The 25,826-nt window shown below is 35.4% G+C and overlaps 1 long non-coding RNA gene across 1 annotated transcript in view; it reads right to left on the reverse strand.

Moving 5' to 3' along the window:
• LOC116780545 overlaps positions 1–25,468 on the reverse strand; it is a 37,303-nt gene extending 11,835 nt beyond the window's left edge. Inside the window, exons 1-3 of the long non-coding RNA XR_004354516.1 lie at positions 25,369–25,468; positions 24,503–24,559; positions 24,058–24,195 (exon numbers count right to left, since the gene is read on the reverse strand). This is a non-coding gene — a long non-coding RNA (uncharacterized LOC116780545). The remainder of the gene's footprint in view (positions 1–24,057; positions 24,196–24,502; positions 24,560–25,368) is intronic.
• Positions 25,469–25,826: the final 358 nt, after the last annotated feature.

Here is a 25,826-nt window from a genome sequence, read left to right on the forward strand (position 1 = left end):
GTTTAGTTCTGTGTTTCCTATTCAGGTATTCCCATAGTGACACTTAAGAAATTATGAGCTTGAATTTTGGTGGCTTGTGGTCTCCAAGTAAAGCCTTAAAGATTTCATCTGGTGAAAGAAATGCTTTTCTGATTTTCTGAGTTTTATAACAAAAAGAAAATATGTAAGTGAAAATACTTGGAAAGGAGTTTTTATCTCCTCTATGGCTCTCATAAATTCAGTGAAATTCAATGAATATTGCTGCAGCAGGTGAATGTTCTGCTTATATTTTTAAGATTATGCAATTTGGTACTATAAAACTTGATTATAATCCACTGAATTCAATGCAATATACTAGAATAAATGTAGTGACCTACAGGTTAAGAAACATAATAGTGAATTCTTTATATCTTCTTGGCTATAAGAGCTTTTCAGAAAAGGATTTTACTGGCAGTTCTTGTAATAGAAATGCATATCCCTGTAATTTCTTCCCCTAATTAACACTGAGAGAAAAGCTTCATTCTAGAGGTATTCCCCTTAGACGCTCTCCATTCTTACTATTGTACTTTTATGAGAAGAGCATAGTTACTCTGCTGCAAACTGCCACACTTAACAGAAAGTACTGTACATAGTTTCAGTACTTTCAGAAAGCAGAAATTAATACAAGATTACAGAATAGTAGAAAGTATTTTGCGCTTACCAGGTAATTTACTTTTCAAATATCATGGCTGTCAAGTACATCTTAGATTTTATTTGCAAATTTATATGAAAATACAATTTTGGAAATCTCACCCTATGTCCTTAGCAGCTTCAGAAGAAAACATCTATAAAATACAAGTCAGAGGGAAATCAGTGTACGTCAGAAGTTGGATAAGATAACTAAAGAAACTTTGCATTCTTACTGGTTTGAGCAATATGGATCCTGGTTTGAGGGAAAGGCTTCATAAACAAAGTTTTTTAGGCTTTTCATATGAACAATGTGTCTATCTTTTACTCTGTAAATAAAAGGGAAAAAGTATAAAAAGTTTTGAGATGGGCTAAATCTGAAAAATACAGATTTGAATTGTCATCCAAACCTATGCTGAAAACACCGAATTGTAAGGTCCAAAGTTCTTGATCTAAATTTGGATTTTTTTTTCCTTTTAAATATATATTTTATAAGCAATTTACAATTAATTTCTTTTTTTTTTCCCAGGTCAAAGCATTATGACAGATGACTGGGCTTTTGGACTGCACTTAAATTTGATACCAACTCCATTCAGTCAACCTGAATTTCACTCCATCCTTTTGTGATTATTTGGCAGTTCACATGATGCCATTCTTCATTCCAACAGACACAACACAAGAACTCTTGATTACTTGGTGACTTTTTGTGACAATCAGAACCAGGAACTGCTGTGTCATATCTTCTCTATGGTGTCCTTACTTTCTAAACTTAGTTTTGAAGTCTCTGAACTTCTATTTAGCACTGCTTTTTAAAGTAAATACTCATAGCCATCTTTGGTGACTCTTTTCTGAGTTAAAAAGGCTCTGATTCTGCTTAGTATCTGGGATTTAGCTTTCTATCTGCTAGCAGCAGTAAGTCCAATTTCTTCTCTGTGCAGGTCACAGTCTTAGTAACCCCCCTCTTTCTGTTTACATGCTCCCAGGGTGCATCTAGGCAATCAATTGTCTGCAGGAAAGTTTTGTAAATCTGCTGTGTACTTTGACCAAAAAAAAAAAAAAAAGACCAAGAAAACCAACTCTGAAAATAACCTGTAAAACACCTGCAACAAGTGTTTAAAGTATGTACAAGGATATATTTCATTTTTCTGTCTTGTATTCACACTCATGGATTCATTGTTGGCTACTGTAAGGTAAACATACGCAGGTATCTTCCCCAAGAATGCCAAGGCAGTGGAAAGGGTTCAAAAAGGTTTTATCTCAGAGGCAAAAACATTAAAAAACTTCTCGGCTCTGCCAGGCAGTATTGGGCCTAAGAGAGAAAAGGCATGGCTCTACCCTCTCCAGGGCTTTTTGTCTTCTCTTCTCTGTTCTTCTCACCTTCTCTCGGCTGCTGGGGCCCTGTACATATTTGTGAGGGTTATCTCTCTCCAGTATAGCAGAGAGGGATAACACAGCTCTGCCTCTACAACTGTCTCTGACTGCAGAAAGGAAAAAAAAACCAAACACCTAACCCTTTCAAGAAGGCATTTTGCAGTCTTCCTCAGCAAAACAAGTTCTACCTTTCTATTACAAATCCTTCTGAAATCTCAACTCTTCCTATTACTTAATTGAGAAAGCTTTCTTTCAATAGAGACTTCCTGAGTAGGACTGGTTTTTTTTCCCCTCTGCCTTCAGCAACATTCTAGATTGGCTTTAGTTCAGCAGAGCAACGCTAGGAAGATCTATAGTGAGTCTTCAACCTTGACCTGACCAGGTTTTTGCTGTGGTGGATTGACTGTGGTCAACAGCAAAGCACCCACAGAGCTGTTCCCTCGATTCCCACTCCTGCAGGACAGGGAGAAAACAAAAGGAAGGTAAAACCACTTGTGGAGTGAAAGAAGGCTGGTTTAGTAGGGAAAGGAAAAGGTGTGCACACAAACAAAGAAAAACATTCATTTACTACTTACAATTGGCAGGTATTTACCATCCAGCCACTTCCTAGAAAGCATGACCCCATCACTTAGTGGTGACTTGGAAAGACAAACACCATCACCACAAACATCCTAGCTTTTCTCCTCCTTTCCCCCATCTCTTCTCACTGAGCACAACACCATCTGGCATGGAATACCCCTTAAGCCAATTCACATCAGCTGTCCCATCTGTATCCCACCCCAGTTTCATGTTCAACTCCAGCTTACTTGCTGTGGGAGGGTGGGGTTGGAGTGAGAATAGTGAGAATAAGAGAAAGATATCATACTGGGCAAACCCTGCTCAGGAAAGTACAAGTTCTGGTGTGCTGCCAGCACTGCTCAGTCACAGCCAGGGCCTGCAGGGGCTATGCTGTGCAACACTTTGTGTCCTGCATTTCACTTCTTTCAAAGCTACTATAAAATTTATAGTACAGAATTAATTAATCCCTGTAAAATTTTTTTTTAAGCTTTGTCTTGGGAGATTCACACCTACACTAACACTCAGCCACAAAACCACAAAGATGACAAAAAAGAAATGATAACTAAAATGACCACCAACCTTCCAGAATTGTGTCTATCTTCACTTCAAGACACTGACAGAGACTTTTCAAAAGTATCTTTCTCTCAAATCTTTCTGACTGAGACATGTTTTCAAACAAAAATGCGCCACCAAACTGGTTTGTCTTACCTGACCCAGCTTTAAGCAAACATTAGAGCCACAGAGATTGTAAACACCTCTGTGAAACAGCTGAATGCAGATCCCAGTCTTGCCTGGGGTAGTGCATGGAGGGCAAAAGCCTTCAGGTTGGTGCTTCTCTACACATTACAGAAAGCAAAAGATGTGAACTGTTTGCATTCATTTTTAACTATTTCTTTCCTTAAATGTAGCTTCCGTTTCTGTGCTTTAGACAAAGGTTACCTGTACTTATTCTGTCATTTCTTTAATCCCTGTACTAATGCTTTGTGTCTCTTCAGCTTTCCTATGAAATACAAAATGTATCTTCTAATAACTAGAAATGAACTAAAGCCATTACAACTTGAAGGAAGTAATCCAAACCAGGGAGGTATTAGGACTAACACTGGAGGATAGTTGACGGAATATCAAATTTTTGACATTCCCAAAACAGCTTTTGAATTCTTTATGCTTATTTTTGTGTCAGCTATTGAAGCATATGCATAAATTACATCAGCATTATGTAAATTCATAAATAATGAATTTACAGCTCTGATTTCAGAGATGAATTGCTAGTTAAAAAAACAGGGTCTCAAAAACTTTATAAGGTAAAAGAAATTCTGTACTCTATCATCAAAGCTTAAAATTAAAGTCTTATGTTTTAAGTAAAAGAGGGAAATTCCCATACCAGAATTATTGCTAATGTTTCACATTAAAAAAAATCAGCAAATATGATAGCATATAATACATTTTACTCTCTGTCAAGGTCATAAGGTCTGAATGAGGAATGAGAGACTTCAATGACTTTTTCAGTCAGGCAGAGTATTTCACTGGGTTAAGAAAACGGTAGGATGATCAGGGGCAATTTGAAATTCCACTGCCATGTTAGCTGGAACTTTCCCAGAACATTCAAAACTCAATCTAGTGACCATGGCGTGAATGCCAAAATTCTCATTAACTTTTACGGGTTTTGAACAAGGTTGGAAGTCACATAATTGCAAATTATCTAGGGTGCATCTATCCCTAGGCCAGAATTAAAATCACACTATGATTATTAGTAGAATGCAATGATGTTTTGGTTGTAAATCCAAAACTGTTCAGCTCATGTTTCTTAACAGGTAAGTAGCCGATTTTTTAACATCTCTCCGCAAAATAAGTATCTTTGTGAGATCCATGTCTCACAGTTCTCGCTATCAGCCAGATAAAAAAGTACACGTATTTCTGAGGAAAGGCATATCTATTTTTATTTTAAAGCCCACCAAGTAAAACTTTCTTGAAAGCTTCAGCAAGGGCTTGACATTTTATGATTAATGGAAGATTTTACTCATGACTTTCAGTAACATGAAGGTAATTTATGACTTTTTTTCAAAGTCAGAGAAGGTTGTTAAGGTACCATAATCTTTGTTAGGGTTTAATTTGTGTTTAAATTGTTAATGAAGTGAAAATCTGAAAATGCAAATAACTTTTCTTCATTTGGGAAACTGCTGAAGTCAATGGTAGTGTTTGTTCATGATATTTGTCAGATGTTCTATCTCTGACTTAGGGAGAAAGGCTTGTCCGAATCACTTTTATGATAAAATATCTCCATAATTTCATTTAACATCATTTTATATTTCCAAGAAGTAAGGTATTTTATTGAAATTTGTGGAAAAAAACAGAATCCTTGTAAAGAATTTAACAAAATTTAATTTCAAGGTCATAAAAATGTGTCAGTGTTTACACTGTAAATCTTTCATTTGTAGCTACAAATGATTCACATGCTTCTGGTGAATATATGTATATGTGCCAATGGAAGATACTATCAGGCCAAACGTAACCACAGGTAAAAGAACATCCAAAAAATTTCAGTGTCCTGATAGCATACATGATACCTCACTATCATTCTTAAAATATGATCATACCAATTCATAATATTACATATAGGGATCACATTAAGAAGCTTCCAATAAGCAAATAAAGGGCAGAGATGTCTATATAGTGCTGCTTATATTTTTATCAGTAAAATATGAAACTTCTATGAAACTATACTATTGCTAAAAACAGACAGAAAAAGTTTCAGAGATAGTTGTGATATACAGAATTTGATTTAGACAAAAGAGATGGGTTTTGCTTGTAAAAATGTGTCTATAGAAGCTTATTGGCACAAAGTAGATGGTAGGACTTGAAAATACCCCTTTGTGTTACAAAGAAAGCAACAGAGATACAGATACTCTGAAGCTGATTTACAGGCTCTTATAGTGGTTTGAATTAGAGAAGAAAGTTTAAAAAATCAGCAGTTAGGTGATGTACAAAAGATCAAAGTTTAGCTAGTTATTCTCTATGTGTATTATCTATGTATTAGTCTTAAAAAAATTTCTTCAATGACTCCGATTAAACAGGTAGTACAAAGCACAACTTGTAGAACAAGATCCCAGGGTAAAAATGTCATAGCATGTTTTGGTAGGTTTTTATTTCTGATAACTTGAGAGATTAAAATAATAGCTTAATTCATTGATGTATACATTATTCTTCTATTTCTACATGAATGCAGAGAGACAAAATAATCATAGGTGGATGTCTAGAGAAACTAAAGTAATTCATTACAATGCTGGCTTTTGTAAAGTTATGTCTTAAACTATAAAGTTGTATAATTTAATCATTCTTCTTCATCAGTGCAGTTAGAACTCAGTAAATGTGAACATATGGAGAAAATTCATCAATTCATCTAAACCTGTACAATCTTATTTTCTTTTACTCTTCTACAGTTGTGGGTTTTTTTTCCTTTCTTTCTTCAGTTATGTGTTACTAATTTACACAACAGCACTAACGTGCTTCCCTGCTCTAGACTAATTGATTTGTTTTGCATGTGTTGAACTCTCTGTTCAGTCATCAGTTGCTATGGGAAATGAGCTAGACAAAGACAAATGTACAACCCTGGACTTTTAAGAGAACATACTTCAGCTTGTTCAGTGCTCTTCTTGGCAAGGTCCCATCAGAGACTGCCCTAAAGGGCAAAGGATCTGGGAGAGTTGCATGGTTTTCAAGGATGTCCTCCCCAAAGCACAAGAGCACCCCACTCCAATGCACAGAAAATCAAACAGCATGGTAGAGGGCCAGTGAGGATGAACCAAGGACTCCGGATGGATTTCAAAAGCAAAAGTGCACAGAAGGTAGAAGTCGGGGTGAGAGCACAGAGACAACTGTGACAGTGCAACTTTAGAGAACACAGCAAGAATGCACTATCAGTGCTGCCTTTCTCATGAGAAGCTAATTTTCTTTTAGTAAAGTGCTTGCAATCAGTATTAAAAAAAAAAGTTTAATCCCATTAATCAACAGAATAAATCTTCACAGAAACTGACCACTGAGAATAAAGTGACAGCTATGACTGTTTGTACTGATGATCTTCCTTTATTAGTAGTGTTTCCTTTACTCTTCCTATGACTACTGTAAGTTTTTTTTCCCAGTGTGTGCTTAGCACATCCAGCCCCGGACCAAGTTAATTTAATAAGAATCATTAACATTTATATAGGACTTTATATTCTAAAAGAATTTTGCAAGCATTTATTAATCTTTAGGTTATCTCAGTAAAATAGGTATCAAATTATTATCTTAATTTTAGTCATAGAGAAACAGAATGCAGTAAATTAAATTCATAATCAATACGACACAGAAACTGAATAATAAAGCCAGTAACATAGATGAGGAGGTGCCCAGTCTCAGTTTCCTACTTGGACAATGTTGTTTACCTTCCTCTCGTAGCAGGATCCGTGCAGTTGTGGAAGGCTAGGGGAAGGAACAGGACATAAAATAATTCAGTGGCTATGCAAAATGAAAGTTTAATGACATGGTAATTACTCATTAACATTCTCTCCTAATATTACATCCTGGAATACTTCCTGGAACTATGTGAACATAAAATGTCTTTCACTAGACAGTTCATTATAGATCAAGCAGATGCTACCAGTGATATTGGGTTACTGGAAACTATTAGCTTTGTAATTCTTGTCTTCTGTTCTACAAGTAGTGGCTTGGACACTTGAAACGTCACACATTGTCACATTATTGATCACTTGACAAAGAACAAGGAAAATCTACAATGTCATTCCTTAAAACATTCTTATAAATAATGAACAGTATGTTGCAAATTCATAAGTATTTAAATGAATATCAGCATATCTATGAATCTGTAACAGGGTCGTTAGTTGAAATTTGGTACCAGACCTGTGTCTGGCCCAGATGTCATTTTTAAGAGGTTTTAAGAGGCTGAAAACAATTTCAAAAAATCCATAGCTGAAAAATATCATAGAATCATAGAATTGTTAGAGCTGGAAAAGACCACTGAGCTCGAGTAGAACTGTTAACCTACTACTGCCATGTTCACCACTAAACCTTGTCCCCAAGTGCCGCATCTACACATCTGCATCATCCAAGTTATATTATTTTTGAATGCATTTATAGTTCTTTGTAGATGTTTTACTCTGAAAAAATAAGTTTGATTTTTGTCACCTAACCCAGAAAAATACCAGTAATTTCATTTTAAATAATAATTAACAAAGAATCCAGCAAGAATTGATCATATTTATACTCTCTAAAATTGAGAATATTGTTCTTATAGTCAGGAGACATTGTTCACATTTTGATAGATGCTATGGTTTCATATAGCCTTTTATATGCCTTTTGAATTAAGCTTCTTGACACTAGGACAATGGAATCCTATCAGTAATATCAGTGAAACCACAATACCTATAAATAAAAAGAGATTTGGTTGATTTGTATTTATTAATGCAAATGAAAAATTTCCTGTATTTTTTTCTGGGAAGCCTGTTTTCTCAGATAATGAAAAAGGCATTATAAAACTGGAAAGAAAGATGATTTTTAATATTATTTTAAGGATAAATTCTAGCACTAACTGTAGTAGTTGTAGGAATACTAGTGTATTCCTAGTAAATAATAAAGAAGTAGGTATGCCTCAATGTTCTGTTTTAGTGATTGGTTTTTATATTCTAAGTGTAGAAAAACCCACTGTAAAGCAACTATTGATATATTCAATTAATTTGATGCTTTCTTTTCTTTTAAAATATTTTTCGGTTTAGTTTATGTATTTTTAGACTTTTCCCATGTAGTCTTTCTGTTTTTATCAAATACATCCTGTAACTGACTGTTGATTTGAAGCTTTACTGTGTTTTGACTTCTGTGATCATTAGAATCTTAAGGCCATAATTAAGCCTTTGTCCAACTTAGTGGTACCTTATTTATCTGATTTTGTTTTGTTTGTTTTCACAAATGACGAGATAACTTTTCAGTATTTTTATACATATTTTATCTTCCATGAAAAGGCAATTACACTGAAAGAGGATATGACTGTAGGGAAATTCACTCAGTATTTTTGCAGCTCATTTTTGTTTCAGTCATGGCAATAATGTTTGCCTCAAGTGCTAATTAATCCTTACCTGTTATCTACTATTGAAATATTAATCAGAGACCTAATTTTTTGTCTTAGCTGGGCAACTGTATTTTATTTGGTTAGAATAAAAAACTTTTTTAGAGTAAAAAGTTTTGTTAAAACCACCTTGTATTAAAAACATTAGTAATTTTAAATGCTGTACTATTCATTTAATGTATAGATCAGTCAAATCTCTGGAGTGTTTGATACAGAGGAAAAAGGGGAAGAGCTCTCAACCCTCTTTAAATACGTTTTAAAATCTTGACATAGTCTCTGTAATCTTTGCAAAATGTTTCACTGCAGTTTACTCCCATTACTGATAAAACCCACTGTTCTCATTCCTCTGCTTATTGAATCATGAGAGATTCATGTTCATCTTTACTGTCATATTCCCGTACCTACTTATGAGAAATCTAAAGAGGCAGCTATAATAACTGGTGGATGTTAGTAGCTGTTCTTTGTTTTCCCATCAGACCAGAAAAATCTACAAAGAACGCTGATAAGCCAAATCTGTGAAGCCAAATTATTACTGAATAGTCTGATAGTCAAAGAATATCTCCTAAAGCAGTCCTTTGGGGAATCAAAAAACAATACAGATGCAGAACACTACAAACATTTTGCTAGCAGCTTTGAAATATATTTCAAAGTGATTATACTCTTGTCAGTTCACCTCTTCTTCCATCAGATAGAAGTATTTTTTTGATCTTCTTTTAACTAGCAATATCTTAAATCAAATGTTTCTTGTTACTGCCATAAAATTGAAAAACTGATGCTACTGAAAGAGCCACGACAGATTAGTGCTGTGAGGGTGTGTTTGTTGGTTGAGGGTACTCAATATGGAAAAAATACTGCGAAGTTAGGTATTTTATAGGATAAAGTTCTCAAAAACAATTCTGAGAAATGTCTGATAAAACATTACTTTTGGGAAAATGTCTTGAAGTTTTTCACTCCTGGTCACTCATGGATCCAGCGTAAGATCCAAAAGCATAATTTTGTAAGAGCAGGACTAATTTTTTTTTTTCACAGTGTAGTTAAGCCATTTCCAAGAACACTTTTTATTCCAAATGTCTCACAGCGCTTGCCTCTTATTTTAGTTATTTATTTATTTTAGGATGTGATCTTGTACATGATATATCTATAAAACGCTGACTTATTTATGTAGAAAAAATGTATCTACACATCTTCCCCATTACACTTTTACATGAGAATAAGATTTTCAGCCATTTCTCAAGCATAGGTATTAACTGACCTTCCAGACTACACCTCAAATGTAGGTGTACACCACGAGTACTTTGAAGGTACATTTTGTTTGTTACTAAGGTAGTGAGACAGCAAACAAACACAACAGATTAGTTCCTCTACTTAGACAGGGAAATGTCTTGTATGATTTGAGATCTACCAGCAAGATAACCCTTCTTAGACTGTTTTTCTTCCATGTATCTACATCTAGGTACTTATACATGGAGATATCCCTCTGCCTTGCTTCTATTTCTCTGCCTACGTGCGAATGACAAGACAGATTCCTACATGCATGATAAATACATACACTTATGCTACTTGTATCCTGTGAAACGGCTCTGCTCAGTTTTGAAACTGATTAAGTTAAACTTGTAAACCATCTTTGCACTAAAGATTTGAGTAATGCTGTATTTAGTCTCTCTGCATCACTGTTGATTTCTGACGAATTTCTGCATCCTTGTACAAAATCTGTCCAAGTTTGGTGATATTTTGGTTCTTTTTTTAAATCTGTGACAAAGCTTGAATGAATTTTGCAGGATTTTATAGTCAGAACCTATGAATATTTTTGCAAAATTTCTCTATTGCGTACACTAATTGAAATACTGCACAATATGTACATTTCTATACTTTTCTACATTTAACAGTCCATAATATAAATATACTAACAGAAAAAAAACCCTATCACTGCTAAAGAAATAGAGAACATTAATGTTTATACATAGTAGTATGCTGAAAATTCAACTTCATCAGATGACTGATTAAGAAATTCTTCAATTTCTTAATAAAAACAATTTAAAAGACTACCTTTTCTTTAACCAGGTGCCCATACAGCTAAAAGCTGTATTTGCTAGTGAAGTGGTGCTCATCTTGCATGTCAATTGAAAATCAGGATTTCCATTTAATATTTAGGATTAGGAAAAAGCATTTTCTGTTGTTTTGATTTATTGCATGTAAGTTTGAAGCACGGTTGGTAAAAATGATTTTTTGCTATTTTTGAAGGTTAAACAAATGTTTTCAAATAACTTTGGTAACAAATAAGAGTATTAATACACTTTGTAATAGATTATTACAGCATCTTATACCTCATATTATTTAACTGGGACAAAATCAGTAGATGCATCATGAAAAAATCCTACGGAAAATAAAGTAAAACCTGACATGATTCCATGTATTTCTGCAATATTTTTAAAAACTAAAGGATTCATAGTAGAGGAGAGGCATTTATTAGTTTTATTTGCAATATATTCATGGCTGGGCTTCGCGAACGAAGATTTGGGAAGGCTTTATCCACATTTGTTACAGGCACGTTGGTGACTTATGAGGCCAATACGTGACAGACATATCCGGTTGCAAAAGGCACAACAGAACGACTCCTTAGATGGTGTATTCCGCAAGACACGGTTCTTCCTGCGTTGCCTTTTCTCCTCGAGAGAGATCCTGCGTGTGTTCTCAAAGGCTTCCGCAGTGTTATAGATGCTGTGTCTCCAGGCCTCCCGATTTGAGGCCAGAGTGGACCAATTATGGTGATCAATATGGCCAAGGCTGAGATGTTGTTTCAGGGAGTCCTTGAATCTTTTCTTCGGGGCTCCTCTCTTGCGGCAGCCAGTGGCAAGTTCACCATAGAGCAAGATCTTAGGGAGGCGGTGGTCCTTCATCCTTGAGACGTGCCCTGCCCATCGCAGCTGTGTTCTCATCAGCATGGCCTCTACACTTGTGATTGCTGCTTGCTCAAGAACAGATGTATTGGTCACATAATCTGACCAGTGGATGTTTAAGATTGTACGGAGGCAGCGCTGATGGAAGTGTTCTAGGAGACGCAGGTGGTGGCGGTAGATGACCCATGATTCGGAACCATACAAGAGAGTAGACAACACTATGGCTTTGTAAACACTGATCTTAGTGCTTTTCTTCAAGTGTTTATTACGCCATACTCTTTTGTGGAGTTTTCCGAAAGCACTGTATGCCTTTGCCAACCTGTTGTCTATCTCCCCGTCAATCTTACCATCCGAGGAGATGAGGCTCCCTAGGTAATTAAACTGCTGGACTGATTTGAGCTCTGATTGGCCAATGGTGATATGGGGATGATGGAAGACTTCCTGAGGTGCAGGTTGATGGAGAACTTCTGTCTTCTTTAGGCTGACTTCCAGCCCAAAGAGCTCAGTAGCATCTGCAAAGCAGGATGTTAAACGTTGCAGAGCTGCTTCTGTGTGGGCAACAAGGGCGGCGTCATCAGCATAGAGCAGCTCCCGGACAAGATGGTTTAGGGTCTTGGTGTGGGCCTTCAGACGCCTTAGATTGAACAGGCTTCCATCAGTACGATATCGAATGTAGATACCGTCCTGATCATCGAGGTCTGCTGTGGCCCTTTGGAGCATCATGCTAAAAAAGATTGTGAATAAGGTAGGAGCGAGAACGCAGCCTTGTTTTACACCATTCTTAATTAAAAAGGGCTCAGAAAGTGTGTTGCCATACCTGACTTGGCCGTGCTGATCCTCATGAAGTGAGATGATCATTTTAAGGAACTTGGGGGAACAACCTAAACGTTCCAAAATCTGCCACAGACCTTTTCTGCTCACAGTATCAAAAGCCTTGGTGAGGTCTACAAAGGTTACATAAAGACCTTTGTTCTGTTCCCTACATTTCTCTTGCAGTTGTCTGAGAACAAATACCATGTCTGTGGTGCTTCTGTTGGCTCTGAAACCACACTGACTTTCAGGTAGGATCCCTTCTGCTATAGTGGGTATTAGTCTGTTCAAGAGTATTCTTGCCAGGATTTTGCCAGCAATGGAGAGCAGAGTAATACCACGGTAGTTTGCAATATATTACATAAGGTTCAAACACTTCATAATTTTAAGGTTTTTTCCCTAGTTCTACACAAGTTTTGAAGAACACAAGTATAAACTTCTTGAAATTCTACTCATGCATATCTCCAGAAAGCAAATTATTAAGATGCACAGTAATGAATAAATTTTCTTTTAAAATAATATTGGCATGATGAAAATATGGGATCTCACTCCTAGAGAACCTGGCTTTTGATTAATTTGTAAACTATTCATCTCAAAATGTTTTTTATTTCATCTGAAAAGTAGGACAATCAACACCTTTCTTCCTAGGAAAGCAATCAGGCATAATAACAAAACCCTACCATGACAGCTTCCTCTTGAAAGTAATGAAATATGCATGACAAAAGTATTTTTTGAAACTTCAAAATTTTGGTTTTTTTCAACTGAATACAATAATATAAAATAATAAATCTTTACTATTTTCTTTCAGCCAGTGGGGTATGCCGCTGTTAATAGCTGATTTCTTTTCAATAAATACATTGGCAATAACATCACTGTCCATCTCTTTTTCAATTGAAAAATCTGAAACCAATGTTTTCAATTTAATTTTCAAACTGTGTTAAAAGCAATGGTTTGGGGCAGTATGTATTTAGTGTCAGATGGTGCCTGCCACTCTGGAATTATGAAGGAGGTTTTAGAAGTCAGAAATGAACTTTTCCCATTTCACATATTCAGAAATGACTAGGATGGAAATAAGATGTGGTACTGTTGTGAGAAAAATATTTTTTTTTTGAGAGCAGGAACCATCAATTACATGCAATAGAGTGTCTAGAAAAAAGAATTTTCAGTAAGAAAATAAACTTTTTTTTTGTAATTATTTCTCCTTTTAGCAGTAGAAAAGATTTGTAGTGTTTATTTGAATTACCATAAACTTGAAAATTGAATTTTGAATTCTTAGCAAATTCACTAGGGGCTCATCCATTTATTGCAGATAATCTTTCTTCCAATTTGAATGTTGAGCACAGTTTATATAGAAGCATTGTTCGCACAAAAATATTTTTTGCAATTAATTATTGGCATTATGGCCAATATTTTGCTCTCACTGGTTTCTATAAGATCTATAAAAAAGGCTCTACTTGTTTTGCTTGCAAATAGTTGTTCCTTTAATACTCAAACTTTTGTGTTACGATCCCAATGAGAGTAGGAAATATGCTCATTCCCTAATTTGGCATGTGAATTTCATAGATATCAATCTGTTTTCAAGGGATCTACAATGTGAGAAAGAACCATATTATATATTTTGGTTTTAATACAATATCATTACCCTGCTCTTCTACTTTGGCAAGAAGTTAATGCCAGTGGAATTCCTTGGCAAAAATGTGACCTCGATACAAAATATCCATGTATTTTTTCCTATAGTACCATCTGGATCCTTATAATTTTAGCTTTTTTTTCTGACTATTTTCTTGGCATGCTTAGCTGTTGGATATTCTCTCATGGTGGATTTGCTTAAAAGGACAGCTGAGAGTCAGGCAGCTGATTCCCTCTCGTGTGTCCAAACATAATTTTTGTTTGATAGGATCTTGTATATGAATAGCTTAACTCCTATTCATATGTTAAAAAGATTTTGGACAAAGAGTATTTCTAAGACATTTGATATCAAGGCTTTAACTCTCTTTCACCCTTTTTATCACCCTTTTTGTCAACACTGTATCTGCTATGTTTTGGAGCTTAAAAAAGACAATCAAGATAATTCATTATTATACTAAGTATTAGTGTCTGGGTGTATTTTGTCATTAAATAAGTATGAAATGTATCAGATATGTCTCTAAGTAAGAGTATTCAATGCAAATAATTCCATGGTTATATTTGTGAAAGTAAAATTATAGTTTGATTCTGAAATCTCATTTTGGTTGAAATTAGACTTAAGTTCTTTCCAGTGAATTCCTTTAATGCAAATCAAATCACAATCATCTTCACAGCAGGCCTAAACTAATGCATTTGTTTTGAAACCTTCAAAGCCCATAACCTTTTCTCTGCGAGCAGCATTTCATGTTGCTTGGATCAGAAATTTTGAAATTATTTTCCCTAAGTTGCTATTGGCGTTGCAATTACTATTTGTATTGTTGAAACACTCAGAGGTCACTGTCAAAGTGTTGGGCAGTGTCAAGGTATGCAGTACAATATGATCTGTGTTCTGAAGTACTGAGGGCTGAAAAGACAAGGAGCAGATGAGGGAAATTGAAGACTGATTTTAAACATGGATAGTGATATTATTAACTTCCTTTTTCTCCTGGCTCCATGGAAAGCAACACTATGAAAAGTATGGGAAGAGACAAACAAGATAACTATGTAATCTTCCATATGTATATGTCATACACATACACTTAATACATACATATGTATATATGCACATATCCACAGATGTTATACCTATAGTCATATTCAGTAAAGTTCAGATAAAACACACATATAGTGTGTTTGGAAATCTTTTGCAAAATGATTCTTGAAATAATGTTTAAAAGAAAATGGTAGGAGAGCCTCAGGAAATTGATTGTGAAAGGTATTATTTCAATACTCAGTTGATACTATGACCGATAATAGAATAAGTATTTGTGGAGTGGGAAACCAAACTCCTAGTCTTGTGCTACTTTATAAATCAAGAGTTTTAATGCAGAGAATAGAACTCCTACAGTGATCTGAAAGGGAAGGAAATAAGCTTGAATTTGTTATACAAGGAAAACAGAAATGGTAGGTATGTATTTAGATTGGAAAAGTGTGGTGTGACTGACAATAAAAGTTCAGGACTTTTTTTCTTAGTAGCTAATGGATCTGAGCAATAAAGCTGCCAGAGGAGAGGAGGCTGTAGTTTTTGAAATTAGAGACCTAATCTTCATATTTGGGGAGGAGGAGGGGGTAGGATTTTCAGAAGACTATTTTGATGCATTTTAATAGAAAAAACCTGGTCTTCTCAGGACTGGAGACAGAAGATAAGATGAACAGACACAGATTGCAGAAGAAAAGGTGAACTACAGAAACAGAGCCAATACTCAGACATCAAGGCAGCTTTGGAAAATAGGGACAAGCAGTAGAAAGAACAACTTGGTCATGTATATTGCTCAAGGTTCAAAGCTGTGGTACAGAAGAATAAGAGCAAATGCATGAGTTCAGCCAAAACCTACTTGCTCTTTAGACATTCAAGAGACTCACATTTCCTGACCCAGCTGGCTTTCCCCAGCTTCCCCAGCTTCCCCTGGGAAGGGGAAAAGTGGATAAACCTAAGCTCTTACAAAGGTGGCTTGTTGAGCCTTCAGCTATTGACAGAAGAGACAAGAGGTGTCTCCAGAGTGGATATTAGAAACAGAATCTGACCAGTATTAACCTATAAAGGAAGTAAGAGAGGCTATAAACTGATAACCTAGAAATTCACATGAAGTACAAGGATGCTCCTCTGGAAAGGGGCACCAGAACAATGGAGTTGATGGGAAAACCATTTTACCATTACCTGACAAAGTCGTGATTGGTTGACTTTGGATGGTCACAGATGGAAGCTGTGAAATTTAGTTGTTGTTTTTTTTGTTCTAGGGGATTATGTTGGAAAGTCTTCAGTTTTATAGAGGTGACACACATCTCCTGGGATGCACCTGGGGACTACCAGAATAAGAATGATAAAGGAGCTTTGGTTTTTATGAACAGTGATCTATTTAAATACTACTCGGTAAAGAAGACTTCTTTCCTGTAGAGCCTACAATCAACTCCTGAAGTACTTCAGCAGAAAAACCATTATGTTCTAGCAGTTATTCTGTCACTTTTCACACTGTGACCCATCTGTACAGGTTTTCTGTTTGCTCTGTGAAACCACCTCTTTCCTATTGACAAGTCGTTTGGTGATCTCGAAAGGATATTTGATCTAATTGTCTTTCACTTATTTTTACCTTCAACAAATTTCCTTCCTCTCTTTTCACTCTCAGTATATCATCTTTCTTCCATACATATATCCAACAAAATTGTCAAGCCAAAATTAAGAAAAATAGACCTTTAAGAACACCAATACTTGCAAATACATATACCTATTTTACAAGTTTGTTCTGTGTCATAACTCAGCTGTGGCTTTTGAAAAGGCAGATGAAAGAAACAATTAAGGTAAGTGTTGTCAAATAAACCCAAAGTTGTAAGTTTGCTTCATAAAGCCAACAGGGAGTGAAATTAGGGGATATGTCTGAGATATTGAACAAGATGTCCTATTAAATCACAATTAATAATACTAAGACAGGAGACTGAATGAATTACTAAATAGTTTGCTGACAGTTTTATTAAAGTTCTTAATGGAGCTGTAAAATGGGCTAGTCCCAACTCTTAAGGAGTGCCTTTTCTATCCCAGTTCAATAGATTACACAACAAGTTTCTGTGTTTCTGGAGGCTGTGGATGATACACATATTGGTGAAGCAGACACTCTGAATAATGCAACACTTGGAAGAATTTAATTGCCTGATTAAATGGCTGTAATAAAACATCATGTGTCCTAATACAAGTAGAAGTTGAGAAATGATCTTCCCACTGAGCACAGCACTGGTAAAACTGCTGCCAGAGCAAGGAGTACAATGTTATTAACCCCATTTCATGAAAGTTTCAAATCCAAAAATAATGCAAGCACTCGCAAATAAGTCTTATAGTCAAGGTTTATGCAGCTCAGTTGGTTTTTCTAATTAACAAAGAGATGGAGAGTTAACTTCTTGTAGTTGCTTACACAAGGGAATTATGTTACAGAATAGGAGAAAGTGGGTGTTTAATCCGAGACATATAAACTGAAATTAGGCAACTAAAACTTGGAACAAGGTCAAAGTACCCTATTAATGAAAGTAATTAATACTAGAGCAGTTTGGGAAAGTTGGTGGGAGAGTTTTTCCCTTTACAACCTCTAAGAACAGTCTGAATTATCTGAGAACTGGAGATAAACAGCTTCTATGAGGAATTCTGTATCTTCTCTTATCATTACAGAGGCTAGACATTCTTGGGCACTTCTTTTTATTGCTGTTGAACCTTAGCCCTACATTACTGAACTACTTCAATTTGATATGTCCTCTGTGAACACTCTATATAATTCAAAAAACATTTTTCCTAAAATCAGGAAATTTTAGGCATGCCCTTCCTTTAAAATAAGAGCTTTGGTATTGCTCTTATAGTGCTTGCTAATCTGTTAAGATAACGAGTAAAATCTCAGGTTTCAGAACTTCAGGTAGTCATACTCTAATGGTCAGGAAGGGCTTTCTACCCTATTCTCCATGAACAGGTACAGGAACATTAATTACAATATAAAATTTTAAGATAACCATCCATAGTTTTGGTAAACTGCAAAATTTTTTGCTTGCAACTGTGGCAGTTCAGAAGGTGATTAGCAAACAGTTCAGGCATCCATGTGTGGAGGGTAGAGGGGACAATAGGGAGAGTAACCTTGACAGCTAGCACAGGCAAAGAGCCCCTGCTCAGCAGACACCCTTCGATTCCTTGCTGGTGTGTTTTGTTCCCAGGGTCTGGGTCAACTGATTTCTGGACTTGGGTCCAAGGTGGATAATCTATTAGCACTTAAGACTGACTGTATTTTTCTTCAGAAAACAAACAAACAAAAAAAGCGCCTTTTTTCTATTCTCTTTCAGAGAAAAAAAGTACAGTGGCATCCAAACTTGTTAGAATTATCCCCACGTAATTTTTCTTTTCTTTATGTAGTCCTGGAGATAGTAGGCTTGTGCTAATTTTAACTAGCTAATTTATGCTATTTAAGTATTACTAAATAATATTTAATAAGGATCAGATATCTTGTGCAAGATAAAAGTCACTGACACCAAATTTTTCAGTATGTCCTCAGAATAGGTCAGATGGTACAAGTTTTTAAAGCATCAGCAATAAAATTTTGTTTGAAAAATTCATTATTATTATGCTAGGAAATATAACCACTTGTACAAAGAATTGGATTTGTACTGTAGAAAAATATTGTCCTTTAGTATTTTAAGATTTAAGAAAAATCTTAATTGCCTATTTTCTCCATTCTTTGAATGTATTTTACAAGAATCTGCTCTGGTTTATGAGTTCTTTCTTAAAGGAAATCTCTGAACTGTTGCATTATTCAAACGAGTTTATCCAGTGTTAAATATCCTATCTCATTTCCAATTTTACTTTGAAATTACCTGTTCAAACCCAAGGATATTAATTATTTTCTTGTAAATTTGTTTTGCAGAATCAAGTGTTACAGATATCTTTGGGACCTGGAGCAGCCACTAGCTAGCATTCATTACAGCTGTTGGGAATAATACTAAAGGATTCAAACTATAAAATGTTTGTGTTTCCCAGCCAATTCTGTAACAATATTCTTCATAGGCCAAGTACTATATGACACATACTTAACAAATCCTTGATTACTTAATGGAATTCAGAGCCATTTTTTCCCTACTGTGTTGGGAATGATAGCTCCTTAATTATGCACTTACCCAATCCTCTGCATTTTAAAAAAAACCTTCAAAATTAAGCATCTTCCTGGTATTCAACAACTCCCCCAGTAAGGAATATTTTCATCAAATCCATAATGAGAGACTTATAAATACGTATCCATATAAATAATTTGAATGAAAGGTCTCACAAAGACTCTAAAAGAAGAGAAATCTTCTTCACACAACTCCTACTTAAAGTCCAAATTCGTTAAGGAGGTTATTCTTTCTTTCCAGGGGTGCCCTATTAGAAAAGACAAGCCAAGGTGGAAGACAGCTGTACACGGCTGGAAGGGTGTGAGCTTTCTACCAGCCTGTAAGTACCAGCACCATAAGTGTCTTATGATTGGAATTTGTGGTGAGAAGAAGAAAGAAGGGAAAGAACAAGATTAGTAATTAACTTCCAAGTACTGCCAAAATGAAGCTGAGGAGAGGATATAACATACACATACACATTCCTGTTACTGTCTTAGGAAAGTAAATGTAGACACAAGTAGCTCAGATCTTACTAAAAACCATGCTGTTGTGTATACATGTCTGCCTGTTTTCAATTTTAATAGTGGTATTTAATTATACTTTCTCCAGTTCGTAGTAATTTTTTAATGTGTTATATTGGAAGTGTGCTTTACTTTTTTTAGGACATAATTAATAGTAAATTGCTTTAACAAAAAAGTAGAATCTAAATTTCATGTCATAAAAATTGTGTACGAAGTGATTGTCTCCTGCCTGAAGACAAACAAGGATGAAAATTATTTATGAAGAGATTTCATGTTTAACTATGGAGAAAGAAAGAGTTATAAAACTCATTTAGAAGTTAAAGTTCTGAGAAAAGGACTTGCTGAAGACAAAAGCTAACACTGACTTGAAATGAACCTCAGCATTTATGTTAATGAAGCCTGCAGGAGTTTCAGCATCACCCTTTGATGCCTTCTGTTTAATTCCCTTCAGCAGGAGATAAGTGCATATATGCCCTGAAGACCTGAGTGTCAGCAATTTGTACAATCAGACCTTGCTTCTGAATCTTTGAATCTTATGAGGGCTGTAGCATTTATGCATGTAAGTTTCTATTGATATCAGTGCAGTTGGGAACAACTTTAAATAGGCTACATTGTGTATGTATATGTCTAACTAAGCCAATCACACTGGGCTCCTGTGATGAGAAGATGGGCCCTTCCAGTGCACCTCATATGAAAATTCACATAAAAAACTGCTGTGTATCACATTCTGAGTTCACCTGGAAGTAAGCAAGAGAGCTTCCTTGTAGGTTGTTGCTTAACTTGCTTTAGTGATTAGGATTGTTCAGAAGGAGCAACTATAGAACCTTCACTTAGATTTATGGGGATTTTTCTCATTGTTTTCTGAGAGTAAAAAAGTCATCTGGCACCTGGATTTTGTTTGGCGTCAATTTTTATTGCCTTCTTTAGTTATTATTTTGTCTTCCAAACAGCAACATTTAACTCATATTTTCAGCTTTTAGCACAGAAAAATATAGGGTTAAAATTGAAAACCACTTTGTGAAAAGAGGAAAATTGTAATGCCAAGCTTGCTAGTGTGAAATGCAAATGCATTTTTCTTCCCTTGGTATGTTTATTCCAGCAGTGATATCAGCATACCATTCACTGGCACAAATCAGTATGCCTCTTTCTCAACAGTATGTACATATTCTTTCTCTATGTATAGATGCACAGAAAAGAAGTAGATGCAAAAATCTGAGACAAGTGAATTTATTTTCAGTTTTTCATTACACCACTGCTCTTTTTCCCAGCTTGAACAGTTGACAATCTACTGTGAATGACAGAAGTAGAAACATATTCGGCATAATAGAAAACTAAATGAAAAAGTACCCTAAATAACACGCACTTTGCCAGTCAAGACATCTGGAAGATTTGCAGGACACAAAGATAAAATTTGCAGGTATCAAGAATTTCCAACAAAGCAACAAATATATTCCCTCTTTCAACACTTGTACTGTGTAAGTACTTAAAAAAAGCCATTTATTTTCCCTAATCTCTTTCATTCTTCATGTGATCCAGTTTGTGATTATCTCCCATTTCTGTTCTCATTCATTGTATTTATAATTACTTTTTAAAAGTATTTTTATTTCTTTCCAGAATTCTACCATATTAAAATATACTTCTGCTTGACTTTCAGCTGCTATAATTTTCTCAGTTGTGTCTATGCTAAGCAAAACTATATTTCATGTTCTATTTTATTAAGAGAGTTTGCAAACATTGTTCCTGTACACATCTTTTCTACTGTGGTAGTTCAGTAGTGCAGTCTTTGGAAACCCTGACAGTCAGGAGACAGCTTCCAAGGTCAAGAATCATAGAGAGGAAGTTCTTCTATGATAGTAGAATTCCCAAACTCCCTGACCACCATAGATAGATAAAACAAAGTGACATCAATAACCGTAGTTTCTCTATTTTCTGGTAACAGTGACAATTTAGGGGTCTTCTAGTTTATAATGTGAAGTGCTGGAGAAAATTAGGTTTCTTCACTGTTGGTAGCACTGGTTCCACCTCAAGCATTCCCTTCCTCTCATGAGGATTTAAAGGATCCTAGTCAGTTTTACTTCAAACTTTTTGCCTTAGCTGCTCACTCCCGTTGGTCATGTCATTAATACTGGTGATCTTTCATTTCTCTATCAAATACCAGAGAAAATTCCAGAATTGAGAAAAAAAGGTTGTTTGCTATTGTCAAAACTAATATTACAGTACCAAGTTTAGAATTTAGACTAGAACTGATAAAGCTAATAAAACCTGCCTGTTCTTCTGGTTCTACCCTACAGCCTGCTTTTATGTTCTTCTGCTAACATTGAGGTTAGGGTATTAAATTAGACTAATTTCTTGCAGTTGACAAGGTTGCATCACAATTAGAATGAACTTAGCCAAGCAGGAAATGCTACCCTAGGCAGCTGTTGGCAAAGACAAGGTCAGTGAAACAGAGAACAAAGAGGAAATTCATATGAACAACATTAAAATTAAATGGTGATAAGATGTCTGAATTGTCTAGAATGAAGGCTTTGTGATCTTTTAACAGCACTTTCTGAAGGCCACCACTAGAGATATAATTAAGTATAGCTAATGCGAGTGCAAGTAGTCAGTTGTAAAATCAAAAAAAGCTCATTGTGACTGGAAGTAATTTGTTTGGGATTTTTTTTTGGTCAATGTCAGTTCTACTATATTTTGAGAATTGAGAACAGATATTTTTAAGAGGTATTTCAGCAGTACCAATTACAAAAAAAGGAGACTTTGCTACTATTATTAGAAGAGGTCATTTGCTTGACTCTCTGGAGTAGCCAGACATGGTGGACTTTTCTCTAGGGCTGATTCAGAAGAGGTGGGAATGGAACACCAGCTCTCTTGCTGTAGGCAGTATGGCTCTTATTTTCCTCTAGTTCAAGAATACACTATCGTTTTAGTTTAATGACAATCACCTTGTGATGTACCCCAATAATGAAACCACTTCAAAATCATCATCTTTGTTTCCAGGGTGATTATTTGCTCCTTAATTATGTGACCTGTTACTAAAGTGCTTTATTGGCATTACACATTCCATTGTGCTTACCTAAAAGGCTGTCCAATTTATTAACAGTGTTAATGGAAAAAAGATTCCTAAGTAATTGCAAAATGCTCTTAATTATTTTATCTTAGTGATGTTTAATGTAGCATTTACCCTAGTATTTTGTGAAGCTACTTCAATGTTGTTTTTGATAATGATATAGCTAGAAAGTAGATCTATCACTTTTATTTTTTAAATGAGATTAAAAATATTCGTGTATTTTGAGTCTTTTGCATCATCTGCTCTGCTTGACCTTCATTTGAAAAAGGACATCACCTCTCTGGAGAATTTTGTTATTTCTACAGCATGCCACAAGATGTCAGTGTTTCAGAATATTACTTTGGTCACAATCTGCTATTGAAAGCCCCATTCTGTGCCCTGTATTGTTTAAGGTTTAATGGCTGCAGTAATTTTTGATATTTTTGGATTAATAATATAAACTGATTGAATCACTCCCAACTAGAAATGGAAAACAAATAGTTTAAAAAAAAAAAAAAGAGAGAGAAACATAGAAGTGTCCCCCTGAAACCACATTTTTATTCCTTTCTTAAAAAATGGTACCTTGAGCAAATCTTTGTGGGTTTGGTCTGTAGTGGGTACTTAATCACTCTTGGAGTTTTGACTTATTGGGTTTTCTGAATTAGAAACGGCACTACAGTTCCTGGGTTTAGTGAGAGCCAGTAGCTAAGTCAAGCCCAGGTCTGATACTGCATAGCTTGAGAAAGAAAAGACTGATAATCTGGAGGTTTAAAGCTGGGGAATTCACTTCCTTAAATTGAAAAACCATAGTAGTTAGCAGCACAATGCTGCAACGATCTGAATGTAAAAGTTTTATGTCAGTGGGGGTAGGGGAGAGGGAGTGAAAGGGCAGCGGGTGAACAGGTGGCAATATGATCTTTCTAAGGTCTCAGTTAAAATTCAAATACATATCTTTTGCAGCAAAGTATTTTTCCCTCAGGCTTTAGTAACCTCTCTGCAGCTCTAAATTAGTTTCCTGAAGGTGAAAATACACAATGAAATGTTCCATTTTGAGAGTAATTTCTCAGGTAGGTATACTACTAATAAGTAGATAAAGCTGTCACACAAGCTGCAGACCCGAGGCACATTTTTTTTAAATGGAAATATAAAATTCTTATTGTCCTCTAGCAAGTGGAGCACATAAAAACAAATTAGTATATATGGTATATGATATACATGGAGTGCATCATACAGTATTTATGGAAAAAATAATGAAAAATCAGACAATATTGCCAAGCATGATTCAAATGTGAGCCTGATAAACCAAAAGCATTAAAAGCAATTTACATTTCATATCCTGGAAATAAAAGAAGTATATTCAGTTAGAGCTAGCTCTGGTAGCATCACCAAGGCAAAGACATGTTGGCTTTTTAGTAGAAGTTATGTTTTTAATGTCCATCATTTGGTGTATATTCTCTCCCACTGCTAAAAAAGACAAAACCATTTTCAAAAAAGAAAAGAAAAAAAGAAAAATTTTTCTTTCTGGTAATGATGTAAGGACTCCAGGTCATGAGTCCAATGCTCTATTTTTTTCACCATTTATTCTTACGAAATAACTACCACTGTCTTCTGCAAAAATATTCTCATTTTCAGTTCTTCCTTAACACTATGCTTCCTCAGCATAGATTTTTTTTATAGCAGAACAGTGCTTGCCCAAAGTGCACAGATGCTCAACCAGTCACTGGCCTACAGCAAGTGAGGTGCATTCACTTGCTGCTCACCAGGGTCTCACCTGCATTTTCTACATGCATCTCCTGGCTTTTGAGTCCATAATTTCACTTCCTTACTTCTGAAATGGTAAGTCAATTGTGAATACACAGGGAAGGAAAAGGAATAATGAAAATATAACTCCTTCTATGTGCACATACTCTAATTTCAAAATACCTGCTTATTTTATGCATCTGTCTCTTCAAGTAACTGTTGTCAGCAAAAAAATACTTCAAATTACCCTCTATATATATTTCTTTATAAAAAAAATCACTAACTAAGATGTCCTGAAAGGCAATAGAATTTATCTATATTCCACTCTCACAGAAAAGGAAACTGTAATAAGTAGTTCAGCAGACTTTGAAGCATCCAAAAATGCTGTGGTGATTGTTAATCAACTTGGTTTATCTGCAGAAGTGTGTTTCAGCTTAGAAAGGAATATATGAATAATTCACCTTGTCTGCTGCTTGCTGCTATCTGCTGTTGATCTAACATGCAAAAGGAAATCGAGCTGAGATAGCCACTGTTGTTTGGATTTGCATCAAATATTTTCTTATTCGACCGCTATTAAAAAAGATTTTGATGTGCCTAAGTTTATTCTCTGGAGCAAGTTTCCTACTTCCACTGCTCACTAACAGCTGAGGGTTTTCATGCTCCGTGTTTTCAGTTATAATAGTCAATACAACTTAGTACAAAATTGTAATGTCATGGATGGCTGTACAATTTCACTGTTTCAATCAACAACAGGAAGCTATTGAACTCGAGGAAAAACATGACTTTCACAAAGGCTCTGCTAATATTACAACAGGAGAGCAATAAGGAAACAAGTAATTTCAACATGCACCACTGACTTACACTTACACAAACACACATACAGATACATGTACGTACCTTTAAAACACTATGCATTTCCTATACTGGAATGGTTCTTTCAAGGATTTTGGATAATTTGTATCAGGTGCCTCTTGATTTGCTGGGAATTGTTTACTATAGAAGAAAAAAAAATTGAAATACCTTAAAATAAGCAGAATTACTTATTTTTTCTTTTTTTTTTCCTTTCTTTGTTTTTCCCTTTTTTTTTCTTTTTTCCCTGTATTGATATGATTGGATTCCCTGTGGCAGAAAAGAGTTGTTCTTCAAACTTACAATTTCCTGTGGAACCCTAAGCAATCAGTGTTCAGTGAACTGCTTCTGCCCTAAAGCTCAGAGGGAGAAGTTACTTAGGCTTGAAACAGTCTTACACTGTTGGTATCTTTTTGAGGAGCACCATGTACAGTAAGAGCCCTCTGTGGTATCTGTGAAACATCAGTATGTCATAGCTACATGTCCTGGGGCTGTAAAGTGTCACT

The sequence above is a fragment of the Chiroxiphia lanceolata genome, chromosome 1 (assembly GCF_009829145.1).
Source record: "Chiroxiphia lanceolata isolate bChiLan1 chromosome 1, bChiLan1.pri, whole genome shotgun sequence".
Lineage (NCBI taxonomy): Eukaryota > Metazoa > Chordata > Aves > Passeriformes > Pipridae > Chiroxiphia > Chiroxiphia lanceolata.